Consider the following 14,870-nt stretch of genomic DNA (forward strand, 5'->3'; position numbering starts at 1 on the left):
CCCATTCTAATTTTTTGTGTTGTGGTAGAGATCCTTTGTAATGAAAGAAAGAATATAACGTTTTTTTCTCAAAGAACTAGTATTATACTCTTAGAGTCGATAAGGAAAAGGCTAAAATGAATAGTAATATATTTTTCTTTCCTTGGCAATAAAAGTTAATAAGTAATTGATTTGCAGTGTGAGATAGAAGACCATTGTACAAAGTCCATACATAACACAATTCTCTTTGCACATTTCATCGGATGCAACAAAAACTAGAACTCGAAGAACTTAAAATGTGGAGCTACCTTATTTTTATGGCGTGCATAGCCTAGTCTATTAATAAAACGAGATGATAACCTTCCTATGTTTACCGGGGTGGTGACTAACCATTCTGTCCTCTGTCTGTAATTGTGTTCCGGCCAACAGTGAGACTCATGGACACGCTGGGGGAGAAGATTCCTTCCCGTCCACTCCTTCCTTCCACATGTGGAAGCTCAGGCAGAGAGAAGTCAAGTCGCTTGCCCAAGGTCTGTGAGTCTTAATATTTAAATGCTGAAGATAAACTCCAAGCCCTTCGAAGCACGGCCCTTTTGATTTTGCGCCAACCCCTGGTGCAGCCAGTGAAGAACTTGTCCTTCACTCGATGAGTTAGAGCTTCACTGAGGGCACAGGTTGAAAAGTCCAGTTTAGTAAACATGGGCATTAGCAGTAACCCAATTCCCTGCGTGCTTCCTAGGTACCAAGCACTATGCTGAATGCTTTACAGGGGCGATTTAGCCTCTACGGTAAGCCTGCGGTACAGGTAATAGCATCAATCTTATTTCTGTTCTAAGGAATAGGAGCTCCAGAGGACTGAGCCTTGCGCCCCTAAATGCACAGCCAGCTGGCAAGCGGCTGAGTCTTAGCACTGGAAAGGACTCACAGCGCCAACTCACCCACAGGCAGAATTTTATTCACCGAGAGTCAAGAAACTTGCCTGAGGTAAGAAGGGAGAGCCAAAAACCATAACAGACTCTTAAAAACTGAGAACAAACGGAGGGTTGATGGGGGGTGGGAGGGGGGGGTGGGTTGATGGGCATTGAGAAGGGCACCTGTTGGGATGAGCACTGGGTGTTGTATGGAAACCAATTTGACAATAAATTTCATATTAAAAAAAAAAGAAGAAGAAGAAGGGGAACTCAAATGAAAGCCAAAAGTCTGTAGTCCTGAAACATGGCCAAAGCCATTTTGTAGCAATCCGGTAAAAGCCTTGAAATGACCATCTCATAAAGCAACCAGCCAGACCCTCCTTCCTCCCACCCGAGGGTGCCTCCTGGTCACCTGGCCCTGACTTACTCAGCATGCACCCCCATTTTTAATAGAAACCATCATCAAATGCAAACTTGGCAACTCATTCAGCATTCATTCAACAAACACATGTCAGGTCTCAGGCCTCTGCAAGGCTCGAGGTGAGGATGGAGGTGCAAAGATCCGTAGCGTGGAACGTGCCCTCCGGGTCCCTCAAGTGCACCAGCACTCTTACTTCACCAGACAGACATGGAGGAGCCTGAGAGGTGATGGCTTTTGCTGTTCCTCTTTAACAGTAAGCAGTGCGAGCTCATGTTTGCCAGAAGAACTATGCAAACATTTATATATCCTAATACCCATCAAGGCCGCCCCGAAGCAACCTGCCCTGAATGGCTTGAGTTCTATTTCCTCTGTTAAAATTAAGTGTCCCTGGCTGCATTCAGGGTACACTGTGTTAACCAGTCAATGAGCAGAGCCAGGAAACTCAGTTTCGAAGGAAAGGAGAAAAAAGGAATGAGCAGACATTTAAGGTGAGCAACTGGAAAGCACATACTTGGAAAGCAAATGCATCAAGAATGGCCTTTGGAGCCAGTTATGTCTGATTTAGACCTTGGCTCCAACCAATCACAGGCTGTGTGATGTTGATTAGTCCTGTAGTTGTTCTCAGGTTCCGCTCAAAATCACTAAACGATGTACTAACACCCACCTTGCAGGGTTATTAGATTCATGATAATGTGTGCAAAATGCCTAGCACGGTGTCTGCTATCTTGCATTGTCCAATGCATGGCAACTGCCATTATTATTCACAATCACTGGAGATTTCCACTAACACTTGATTTGTCCCAGTTGTCAATTAAGTTGAAGACTTCCAAAAGTGAGGAAAAATAATTTCTTAAGGCAAAATGTAATAATCAGCTAAGTAAGTATCTGCTCTGGACTTCAGTGGGGGGTGAGGAAAGCAGGGAGCACTGATTTTTCAATGACCCTGAGAAAATAAAAACACAAATCACAATGAAAACCGAGCTAAGAAAACTTATTTTCAAAACACTAGGATAAGCCTCTGTGTAGACAGCGAATGAACTCAACAATTTGTTTCAGATCAAAAGGCAAACTATAAATGAACATGGATATCCCTTTGTCACCAGGGTTGACCATCTAAGTCTGTGCCAGAACCAGGTGAAGTGGATCAGGTAATAGTAGCTGCAATAACAGATAAACCCCAAAAGAAAATCTTGCTTTCTCATTTACACAAAGTCCAACAAAGTGGGGATAGGAGAGATGTGAAAGGGGTCCTTCAGGCTAATCTTCAACATGAGGCTCCCAAGTCTGCCCTGGCACCAACATCCAACCTACAGACGGGAAAACAGGAAGGCACCTATCACCTCTGCATACACCCCCCATTGGCTAGAATTTAGTCACATGGTCATACCTAACTGCAAAGGAGGCTGGGAAAACTTAGCCTGTTGGCTGTTTGCTCAGCAGGAACTGGGAATGGGTTTTCAGAATAGCAATCAGTTTCTGCTATATGGCACCTGCAAACACCAGGGATTCCATGTTTGGGAAATCTAAGACCCATTCTTTCTTGTTTTAATTCTTGCAACCCAACCCAAGTATTTAGTCCCCACGTTCATAGTACTACAGGCAAATTTCACACAACACAGTGACAAAATAGGAGAATAAAAGGGAGGGTGGTAGATAATAAGGGCTCTAAAAGGGGAAAGTCAAATGAAATTTACATTCAGAGGCAAAATTCAACATTTACCCTCTCTGCTTATACAAGACCCTGAAGGTGAAGGCCCTAAGAAACTATAGCAACATTCACAGAGCTGCATCAGCAGATTCTGCTGTGTTTTGACAGAGCTAAATTTAAGCTAGAACTTGAGTCTTTCTCAAAATGAGAGCCTTTGATTGATTGTTTGAGTGTTATGACTCCTGGATATTGTGACTCAAATCTACATCCCCAAATAATACCATCTGTAATGATCACACCTTGTTCTGGAGAGTTCACCTCTTAGAGCTTCCAGACTTTGGAGAAATGGCTTCCTTTATTGGCATGTCCAAACCAAGTACTCACAACTTGGGCGGGTCTATCTCTGGATCACTGCCCATTTTCCCGGACTCCATGTGGCTCTGGCCCAGGCCACAAGACGCTCAGGCTGAAGCTTCCTGTCTCTTCTTCCACACCCTTTCACCTTCCTGCAAAAACTGTGTTTTGGAGCTTGTATCATCTCAGCTTTAATTTTTGTATCATGACCCACAACAATAAATAAATTTTATATTTGACCCAGTATACATACACACACACACACACACAATTAAAACAAAAATTTCTTGAAACATTCATATTTTATTAAGAATGATGCACTCTGATACTTTTTGTTCACTTCTGTTTCAATCCATTAAAAAATGCTTCTTGGGACTCTCTAAATGGTTTAGACAAACCATCTTCTGTAGATTGTCATGTCTGTAATCTAGTAGCCTACAGTCACTGGCCTACATTAGCAGAACTATCTTTTCTCTCCTTGAGGCCAGTGAACTTCATCTCTGCTGCACTTTTCCCATATTCTCCTAGAACCACACTCTCAGCTTTTCCCCTCATCACCTTTAAAATCTTTACCTCCAGTATCTCCTTGGACTTCCACCCTTGGACTTCCTGTTACACCCACTTTACCTACATTTCAAGCTTAATCAGGAGCTTTAGACCCTTACTCTTTCATTGACTCTTCTTTATCAGAATCTTCCTGGTTTTATATTTTCTGCAATCTACACAGACTCCATGATTACAACCTCCTGATTTGTCCACCAGTCTACTACTTGGCATGAGATATTTTGGTTCTGTCCTCCTGATAACCAAGCCTACAGCTTGGCCATCAGCCCAATGCACATGGCCAAGAAAATGTAGGCATTAAAGTATCTGAGCCAGGCCCATCAATTGGGGTTGATGTCTACATGGAGTCACCACTGCTTATTTATTTATTCCTTAGCCCACTATAATTTTTCCACTTCCAATCCTTCTGTACTATTATATAGACTGAGGAATGCAAAGCATACTCTTTGGGCCTTATTTTATTCTCTCTGCAGCATCTGAGACTATCAACCTTCAAAATCTCTCCCCATCACTTTGAGAGCTCCCTCTTCCCGAATTTTTTACATTCTCTTTTGCCACTCCTTTTCAAGCTTCTTTATAAATTCTTTCTCCTCTCTCTACCCCTTAACTGCTGGTGTTCTCAAGTTCCTCCCCTTTCAGCACACTCTACAACATTCCAAGGCAAAGCCATCCACACCCATGATTTCCACTTCCATCTGTATAATGATGATTCTCACAAATATTCTAAATCTTCAACCCTCTGTGGCTTCATATCAATGTCTACCGCATCCCTTCACCTGGATGTCTCACAGAGCCTTTCAAATTCAACATGTCCCAAACTGAAGTTGGACGTTTCTTCCTACTTAGTATTTTCCAATGGTTTTCCATTGCACTTAGAAGAAAAATCCATGAGGACCGCATGGGTGGCTCAATCGGTTAAGCATCCAACTTCAGCTCTGGTCATGATCTCACAGTTTGTGAGTTCAAGCCCCACGTTAGGCTCTGTGCTGACAGCTCAGAGCCTGGAGCCTGCTTTGGATTCTGTGTCTTCCTCTCTCTCTCTGTTCTTCCCCCACTCATGCTCTGTCTCTCTTTCCTTCAAAAATAAACATTAAAAAAATTTTTTTTAAGAAAGAAAGAAAAAAAAATCCATGATTATTGCCATGATCTTTCAAGTCCAGGGGTCTAAATGGTCTAACTTCTAGCTCCCTTGTCTACCTCATTATTTAGACTTTTTTCATGACTTACTCTGCTGAAGTCAAATGGGCTTCATTGCTGTTCCTCCAATAAGCCAAGGATACACTTATCATAGGGCATTTGTCCTGTTACTCTTTCTGCCTGAAATGCTATTGCCCCAGAGCAGATAGCCACGAAACTCTCTTCCTCATCTCACTCAAGCTTCTGCTGAAATACCAGCTGCTCATAGAATCCTCTCTGACTAATCTATCAAAATAGCATCCTCAACACTCTTGATGCCCTTACCCAGCTTTATTTCTCTTCAGAGAAGCTACCATCATATTACATGAATGTGTTTATTGTCTGTTTACCCAGTTCACTAGAATATAAGTTTCTTTATTTAGCTGAATCCTCACCACCTAGAACAGGACTTGAGACAATGTAAGAACTCAATAAATAATTGATGAGTAAATGATTAATTTATTTCCTTCTCCTCTCTTGCTTCATGCCCCCAAACTGTGTTTTCTCTGGGATTCTAGGTAAAAGGTACACGATTTTCCCAATCCTAGCCTAACGCAGAAGCTTGATCTTTAGCCTCAACCTCTTCCTCTTCTTTCCACCCACATCCCATTTGTCATGCATCTTAGTGTATCTTTCTAAGTGTCTCTCCTATCACATCTGATTTCTCTATCTTTGCTGCTGTGGCCTTGTTTTCAGTGTAATGGATCCCTTTGTAAATTTGATAAAACCTAGGGGTCTTCTCAGGAAAATATTCATGGAAACATCATATTCTTCATAAAAGGGTTTCTAGATTTTCCAAAGCCCAGTGTGGACTTCCCTCCTCAGGTGCCACAATGTCCAAGGGTAAAAATCTCTGCCTTAAAGATTCCTTATTTCTTATCTGAATAACTGTGATGTCTGCTATGCTCTGAATGTTTGTACCCCACCACACCACACCAGAAAATGCGTATGTTCAAATTCTAATGTGTTTCCATTATGAGGTAGTCTTTGGGGGGTGATTAGATCATGAGAGGAGAGCCCATATGAATGGGATTAGTGACATAGATAGACTCTGGAAAACTAGCTCACCTCTTTATCCATGCGAGGTTACGTGGAGAAGGCAGTGGTCAGCGAAGGAGCAAGCTGTCGTCAGACACTAAATCTGCTGGCACCTTGGTCTTGGACATCCAGCCTCCAGACCTGTAAGAAATAAATGTTTGTTATTTGTAAACCATCCTGTTTGCGGTATTCTGTTATAGTAGCCCAAATGGACTAAAACAATGTCCTCTGACAGGTGTCCCTGCCACCAATCCTACCCTTCCTTTCATCCACTTTCCACTTGAGCTGCCTAAGTTATCTTTTAACAGTGTAGCTCTGTCCATGGCCTCCTATGTGTCCCCTGTAACACCTGTTAATGGTCCTCCATCACCTTAAGAGCAATCTCCTCCATGTGGGTGCATGCTGCTGCTTATTCCTCCAGCCTCAGCCCTTTAGTGTTCCACACCCACCCTCAGCTGGAACTATCCTGAAAAACTCCTCTCTCATACCTCTGTGCCTTTGCATGTGAAAGTTCTTTGCCCTACCTGGCCCCTCACTTCCATCTGCTTGGTTACCTGCTACTCATCTTCTCCCAAACAGTTCAAGGATTATCATGAAGGCACTCTCTCATCTCCTGGGGCTTAACTAGAGGCTCCTTCCTCATATCAGACTGTTGTGTGATCATCATCTTGTCCATTTCCCCTGTCAGATGGTGCAACATTGAGAACAGGGGCCGTTTTGTTAATCTCTGTGCGCATAGTGGGTGCTCGATGAAGGTGTATTGAATGACCAGATGGAATAATCAGGTAAAAGAAGGGAGAGGAGGAAGCAGCACATTTTAGATTCATATAAATGGGGCAGGTGTAGCCAACACGGCTTCCAAAATAGGAAAATCCATATTTACAGAGGAGATAAAGCTGATAGTTCTTCCATTTACAAAAAGGATTCACCACAAGGGGCCTCTAAATAGCGGGTACTTTAACCACCCTATGTAAGTGTTTGTTTACAGATCATTAATCATTTCACAAAGAAGCCAAAAGCTCAAGTGCAGCCAATCAGAGCCTTTAGAACTGGATCACAAGGCTTCTGAAATTACAAGTTAATGATTCAATGTTAAGCTATACAATTAACACATAACTTTTCAGGAACAAGCCAGAGAGAGAGACAGAGAGAGAGAGAAGGAAAGGAAGGGAGGGAGGGATAAAGAAGAACCATAGCAACAGGAGAAATAATTTTGAGAAGTCTGAAAGACCCAAGAATTGTCTTAAAGCAGGACATCTCCCCTCTTGTGTGGCAGGTGGATGGTTGAGGGTAGGTGGGGGGGGGGGGGTTCCAAAATGATTAGACACCTACAAGTAGGCCTTCATAGTAGTCAGTAAAGACAAATTTCTCAACTTCTAGTGAAGACTAGGATACAGAGAGATATTGTCTTGGCCGTCAGTGGGCACTTAACAAGTCAAATAGATTTACTCTGGCGCAAACCCTAAAGTTCACTCATCTATTCACCAAACATCAGTTGAACATCAGTTGAGCACTTGTCACATGTCAGGCCGTGTGAGATAAAATGCTGACCAAGATCTAGGCAATCCCTTGCTCTCAAGGAACTTGCATTTTAGAGGGAGGAGCAAGTGATCAATTAACACACGAGGTAATTTACTGCAGTGAAAGTAGTAGCAAAGGAGTAAGAAAGTGATGTGATACTGAGGGTGGGGATACCATGAGATTCTCTAGACAAGGAAGGCTCTCTGGGAGCACATTATCAGGGCTGAGCCTGATGGACAAGAAGGAGGCAGCCACAGAAAGATCTGGAGAAAGGCACTTCTGGAAAAGGGACCATCAAGGTCCAAAGCCTCAGATGGGAAAGATCTAAGGGTCAAAAAGCCCTTAAACCAAAAGAGACCACTGTAACTGCAGTTCAGTGAAGGAACAAGGCTTGGATGAGGTTGGGAGGCAGACTTTGCAGAGCTTTGTAAAATCAATAAGGACTATGGAATTATTCTAAATGCAATGGGAGACCATTATTTCATCAGGAGATGATGTACTTAGAAATAATCACTCTGGTGGCTATGTGGAGAATAGGGAAGAAGGAATAAACTAGAACACTAGTTAGGGGCCGTTGCAGCAGTACAGATAGAAGATGACAGTGGCATGGAGCAGGGTAGTGGTAGAAGCAGACAGATGTGGACAGATTGCAGATCTAGCTCATATGGGGCACAGAAATATTGTGAGCGATGACAGGTGGGGCCTCTCTAAGTTCCTTTGCCACTCATTCTGTGACTATTACTTGGCTACCATGGCCATCAAAATGGAGCTCCTTGTTGAGGAAATCTGCCTGTCATGAAAGCTGGGCAGAGCCATAGTTGGGTCACACTGTGATCATCACAGGCCCATGACTTTGGGGTAAGAATTCCTATAAACCCATCACTTGAGAAACCCAGAAGAAATCCATTCTTTGCATTCTAGAAGTTCTTCGTCCTGGAGCTAGCACTGCTGCATCTTCCTTCTTGCCCTGAGCCACTTACACTCTCTTGGGAGTTCTCTATTTCAGGGAATGGTGTCACCCATCCAACCAGAAGACAGCAAACCATTTTTGACAATTCTGTTGCAAACTGACCAAAGTCAGGGTGGTTGGCCACAATTACTCTGCATTGGGTAGCTAATGGCATCTCTCAAATATTAGAATATAGGGGCTATAGGTCTCTTCCCCAACAACCTCACAATCAGAGCATGCCTCAGACCAGATTCTGCCTCACGGACAGACATTTATTAGCAGACAAGCACAAAAATGAGCACACAGCTAGGTTTGTGATCTCAAGCTAACCCAGCTTCCTATCATCTAAGCACTCAAAAGCACTTTGCATTAAAAGTTCACCTTGAGACAAATGCGACCATACCCCATTGCAGGATTCAGTTAACTGGGACTAGTTAACTGGACATTTGGGTTCTCAACCAGAGCAGATTTTGTCCCTCAGTTTTTTCTTCCAGGAAATTTATGGAGATACTTTTGTCTTTAACAACTGGGGAAATGCTCCTAGCATCTAATGAGTAGAGGACAGGGATGCGGCTAACCATCCTATAATGCATTCCATCTATCCCCAGGGTCTATATGTATACCTTTCTAAATAGGTATAGAATCCATCTCTCGCCTCTGCCTTCTACTGCCCTAGTTTGGATCTTCAGCATTTCAGACAAAGACTTCCTCCCACCTGCTTCCCAGCCCCCCTGTTTCTTCTGGCCCAATCTCCCACCCTGCTGTCAGACTGATCTTCCCAAACTAGGACTGGTATCCTCCTTTTTTTTAATTTTCCAGTGTCTCTTCCATGTACAATAAACTAACTCTTTGCTTTCTTTCCTGCCTCTTCTCCCCTGGGCATTTTATTTCAACCTGCTACAGTTGCTTTAGTATACCAAATTCTTCCAAATCTCTGTGCCTTTGTACATGCTATTCCTCTGCCTGGAAGGCCGTCCTGTCTCTCTTTCTTACTCCCTTCCACCTTTCTATGTACCCAGAGCTTGAGCCTAAACTCAAATACTGCCTCATCCTTTGGCGACTCCAGGCCAACCCTGGGCCTCCTTACTGACCTTGCCTTATTCTGTACAAATCTCTACTGAAGCCAATGTCCTAGTTGTCTTTCTGTACTGCAACTATTTGCCTGTCTACTATCCTCCTAACTCTGAACTCCTATATGATTAATTCATTGGGCCCAGCATGCCTACACAGTAGGCAGCAGCTAAATATTTGTTCAATAAATGATCACTTTCTATGCCCTGGGTAGTCTGGTTTTTGCTTTTTGTTTTGTTCTTTAACAGATTTTAAATTCTTCAAATTTTCAGAAGATGAAGTGATACAAATGAGGTACTGTGGTTTTCAAATCTCAGTGTGCCTAAGAATCCTCCTAAAGACTTGTTTCAAAAGCAGATTCAGGGGCCCCAAATACCCAGGTAGTTTTTAAAATTCATAAATTTTTAAAAAGTGAGATTTAATTTACATGTCATGAAATTCATCCTTTAAAACTATACAATTCAGTGATTTTGTAGTATATTCACAAAGTTGTGCAATTGTCACCACTATCAAATTCTAAAACATTTTTATCTTTCTAGAGAGAAAACTGTATTTATTAGCTGTCACCCTTTGTTTACCCCTCCCCCCAACCCCAACCCCTGGCAATCACTAAATTCCTTTCTGGTCTCTGTGGATTTGCCTAGTCTGAATATTTCCTATATTCCTATTTCCTATATTAGGTTGTTTTGGTATATTTGTTGTTGTTGAGTGGTAGGGGTTCTTAATATGTTTTCGGTATTAACTCCTTAATAGATATATGATTTGCAAAAAATTTCTCTCATTCTGTGTGTTATGTTTTCATCTCTTGATAGTGTTTTGATGTAAGTGTTTTTTAATTTGAAGAAGTCCAATGTATCTATTTTTCTTTTATTTCTTGAGCATGTGATATCATATCTAAGAAACCATCGCCTCATCCAAGGTCACAAAAATTTATGCCTATGTTTTCCTCTAAGAGTTTTATTAGCTCTTATATTTAAATCATTGACCCATTTGAATTAACTTTCATATGGGGTGTGAAGTAAGGGTCCAACCTCATTCTTTTGTATGTAGATATCCAGTTGTCCCAGCACCATTCATTAAAAAAGACTAATCTTTTCCCCCTTTAAAGGGTAGAAAGTCAACTGATGAGAAATGTAAAAGGTTTTTTTTTTTTTATTCTCAACCATATCCCTTTGATATACATGTACTTATTTCTATGCCTGTACCACACACTCAAATAGCCAAGGAGCTACATTTGGAAGAACCTTTGTCTAACTTACAGTTGTTATAAATAAGAGCTAATCCAAAACAATGGTTCCCAACCAGACTGAACATGACAATCATTACAAGGGTTTCAAAAAGAAAAAACTCCTGATCTCCAGGTGTTCCTCTGTCCCATCTCCCTCTCATCCCCTAGGGTTTGGATTCAGCAGATGGCTCTGAGGATCAGGAACTGCTGTTTTTAAAATGCCACTCTCGTGATCATCCAAAATCGGGAATCGCTGGTCCAGGTGATCATTTAAAGTCCTTTCCAACACAGGGGACCTATAACGTTAGGAAAAGAGAAAATTTAAGGTAGAAGTTTGACCCCAAAACACGTTAAATGATCATCCTATGTGTATTTGGCCTACAGAAGGCATCTCTCTGATGAAATAAATTTGGATATGATTTTATGAAAAACAATTGAAGTCAAAGGACCAGTATTACTCAAGATGTCTAGATTAGGAGGAGCTATTTCATAATATTAATGCAGATGTGGGAACTTGCCCTAAGGCCAGGCACAGTGCCTTCCTTGGGCTCCCACGGCCCCATGCTCTGTCGATGAAGTGTTGTCTCCCTCACTCATCTCTGGAACTTCTTGAGCAGAAGCAGGATTTTTTCCATTTTGGATTTCCAAGGCCCATCGCTGTGCCTAGAAAATTGCAGGTACTCAACAAAATGTCAAATTAAACTAAACATAGTTTCTATATTTAATCAAATGCACAGATAAGGTCAAATAGCAGGCTTTATGTAAAAATGCTAGGTATGTGATGCTTTGAAAACAGAACTGGAAAGGAATTAAGCAATGGGATTAAAAAGATTATTTTTTTAAAAAACCAAGCAATTATTTTTGCATCATGTTTATCATCTCAGTCCTTACCCGCCTGCTTACTGACTGTATTTATTCCTCTGGGTCCCAGCAGGAAACAGATGGCTCACCAGAGTTGAATGGAGAAACTATTTCCAGGGGAGTGGGCAGAATTAAGGGGACAACAAGAAATGAAGCCCGTGGGACTAGCGACAGTGAGATGTCCTAACCTTCTCTAGGCCTGAAGGGACCAGGGAACAGACCAGAGTGGCCAGAACCTAGTGAGAGCTGGAACCCAGACAGAGGGCCGCACAGCAGGACCTGCAGCCATTGGCACGAAATGGGCAGAAAAGAGCACAACATTCCTCAGGAAGAGCGACTGGAGAATCGCCAGCATACTCACCCATGAGGAACAGAAAGCCATGGACATCAACAATAATCCATTGGAAAAAAACAGAAATGTAAGGAGCTGAGGTGCAGAAATCAGTTAATCTTCTTAGTCTTCAGCTATTCTGACCTTTCTGGAACGTTACGCTTTCATTAATTCATTTATCAAATACTTGAGTCTTTTTATGTTGTCAGCACTGTTTTTGGCCCTGGGGATACAAAGAAGAATAAGACACATTTCCTGCCCTCACAAAGTTTTCATTGGGGACTGAGGGACACAGGCAAACAATGACAATACAATATGATAGTACAATGGTGGGTGTATTTGTTGCCTAGGGCCGTCATGACTTGCCCAGTAACAAAGTACCACAAACTGGGTGGCTTACACAATGGGAATTTACCGTCTCACTGTTCCGGAGGCTGGAAGTGTGAGATCAGGGTGTCAGCAGGGTTGATTCCTGCTGAGGTCTGTGAAGGAGAATCTGTTCCAGGCCTCTCCCTTAGTTTCTGATGGTCTGCTGGCAATCTTTGGCATCCCTTGGCTTGTAGAAGCATCTTCCCAATCTCTGCCTTCATCTCTACATAGCATTCCCCCTGTGTGTGTCTATATCCAAATTTCCCCTTTTTATAAGGATACACTAGTTATATTGGATTAGTGGCCTACCTTACTCTAGTATAACCTCATCTTAACTAAATACACCTGTAACGACCCTATTTCCAAATAAGATCCCTTCTGAACAACTGGGGTTTAGGACTTCAACTTTCAATTTTGGGCACAGAATTCAACCTGTACAGTGGGGATAGGCTCAGGGTATTGCGAGAACACATACAAAATGGTTATGGAGGAGGAAAGAAGAGAAGGCAACTTTGTTGGTCTTAAGGGGATGGGTAAGAGTCAGCCAAGTGAAGAGATGAGCAGAGGAGGAAGAAGAAGGGGACAAGGTACATGGGGAAAGAAGAGACCGCCCTGGTGATTTGGTGCTGGAGCAGAGAGCTCAAGGCTGCAGAGAAGGAGCAGCCCCTCTGGTCACACAGGACCTTTATGACCCACAGAGTGTCCAGACTGGGGAGAAACAATGGAAGGCTTTTAAGCAGGGACTTGACAGGTGCAGTTTTGCCTTTCAAAGGGGCCGCTCTGGCAGATAGGTGGAAGATGGTAAGGATTGCAAATGGGGCAAACATCTGGGAGGCTGTGGTGTTGGACCAGGGAAGAGAGTGGTAGCAGGGAGAGCAGGAAGAGAAGGGATAGGTTTGATGAATACTGGGAGGGACTTGGTGATTACAATGCCTGAGCATAGGGGAGTAAGGGAGCAACATCCCCACCCCTGCAATGAGGCCACAGTGTCATCAGCAAAGTGCAGAAGAGGTCATTTTTTTACAGGAAAATTGTCCCTGATTGTGGCTCTGGTAATACTGGATTAGTGGTGCCTATGGGAGAAGATAAGGGTAAAGATCTTGATTAGAAAGAGGGACTTAGCAGTCAGAGAAAGACAAATATCACATGACTTCACTCAAATGAGGACTTTAAGACACAGAACAGATGAACACAAGGGAAGGGAAGCAAAAATAATATAAAAACAGGGAGGGGGACAAAACAGAAGAGACTCATAAATATGGAGAACAAACTGAGGGTTACAGGAGGGGTTGTGGGATGGGGGGATGGGCTAAATGGGTAAGGGGCACTAAGGAATCTACTCCTGAAATCATTGTTACACTGTATGCTAACTAATTTGGATATAAATTTTTAAAAAATTTAAAGAAAAAAAAAAAAGAGGGACTTAGGAGTTCTTTGCAGGTCCCACAAAAGAGAATGAGCTTCACCAGGGTGTGTGTGTGGCAGAGGAAGACGTGCTCTGAGTCAGAACAGAATCCTGGAGAATACCCCATGTGCCAACCCCACATGCCTGTGATAGGCAGAAGAGAGGAGGAGGCCTTTCTGAGGGATGGTGAAGAATAGAGAATGTAACATGGAAGTTAAAGAATTAGGACACTTCAGGGGCACCTGGGTGGCTCAGTCGGTTAAGCGGCCGACTTCAGCTCAGGTCATGATCTCACGGTCCGTGAGTTCAAGCCCCGCGTCGGGCTCTGTGCTGACAGCTCAGAGCCTGGAGCCTGTTTCAGATTCTGTGTCTCCCTCTCTCTGACCCTCCCCCGTTCATGCTCTGTCTCTCTCTGTCTCAAAAATAAATAAACGTTAAAAAAAAATTTTTTTTAAATAAAAAAAAAAAAAAAAGAATTGGGACACTTCAAAGAAAGGTAATCCATATTCTTTTTTCTTAAATTTATTTATTTTGAGAGAGTGCCAGCAAGTGGGGGAGGGGCAGAGAGTGAGGGGAGAGAGAGAATCCCAAGCAGGCTCCTTGCTGCCAGAATAGAACCTGGCATAGAGCTCGAACTCATGAACCGTGAGATCATGACTTAAGCCAAAATCAGAAGTCAGATGCTTAACCAACTGAGCCACCCAGGCACCCTGGGGTCATCCATATTCTTAAATGCTTCAGGAAGTTCTAGTAAGAAAAGGACTGCAACTAATCTATTAATTTGCTGCCAGGGAAGTCATGGGCCACCTCGGCAACAGCAATGTTAGTATTGTGGCGGGTTGGAGCGGAAACCAGAGGACAAAAAGCTGAGGATGAATGGATGTGTAGACAGCAAGACATCTGGAAGAGAGTGGAAGACAGGAAGTTTTGAAGTGACTAGAGGAAGACGTGGGGCGTGAAACTTGAGTATAATTAGAGGCTTAAAGGGAGATGGAAGAGATTTCATCAAAATGAAATAGGATAACCATCAAAGTGTGTCAGTAG

General features: G+C 42.7%; 1 long non-coding RNA gene across 3 annotated transcripts; it reads left to right on the forward strand.

Moving 5' to 3' along the window:
- Positions 1–356: 356 nt before the first annotated feature.
- Positions 357–12,243, forward strand: LOC109262526 (uncharacterized). Of its 3 annotated transcripts, XR_002077805.2 has the most exons (4): positions 357–509; positions 816–963; positions 11,029–11,122; positions 11,795–12,243. It is a non-coding gene; the product is annotated as an uncharacterized LOC109262526 (long non-coding RNA). The 3 variants fall into 3 exon arrangements; XR_002077807.2 differs by lacking the exon at positions 11,029–11,122 and having other exon boundaries at positions 360–509; positions 11,792–12,243; XR_002077806.2 differs by lacking the exon at positions 11,029–11,122 and having other exon boundaries at positions 362–509.
- Positions 12,244–14,870: the final 2,627 nt, after the last annotated feature.

This window comes from Panthera pardus, unplaced genomic scaffold (assembly GCF_024362965.1).
Source record: "Panthera pardus isolate Hobbes unplaced genomic scaffold, ASM2436296v1 HiC_scaffold_13, whole genome shotgun sequence".
NCBI lineage: Eukaryota > Metazoa > Chordata > Mammalia > Carnivora > Felidae > Panthera > Panthera pardus.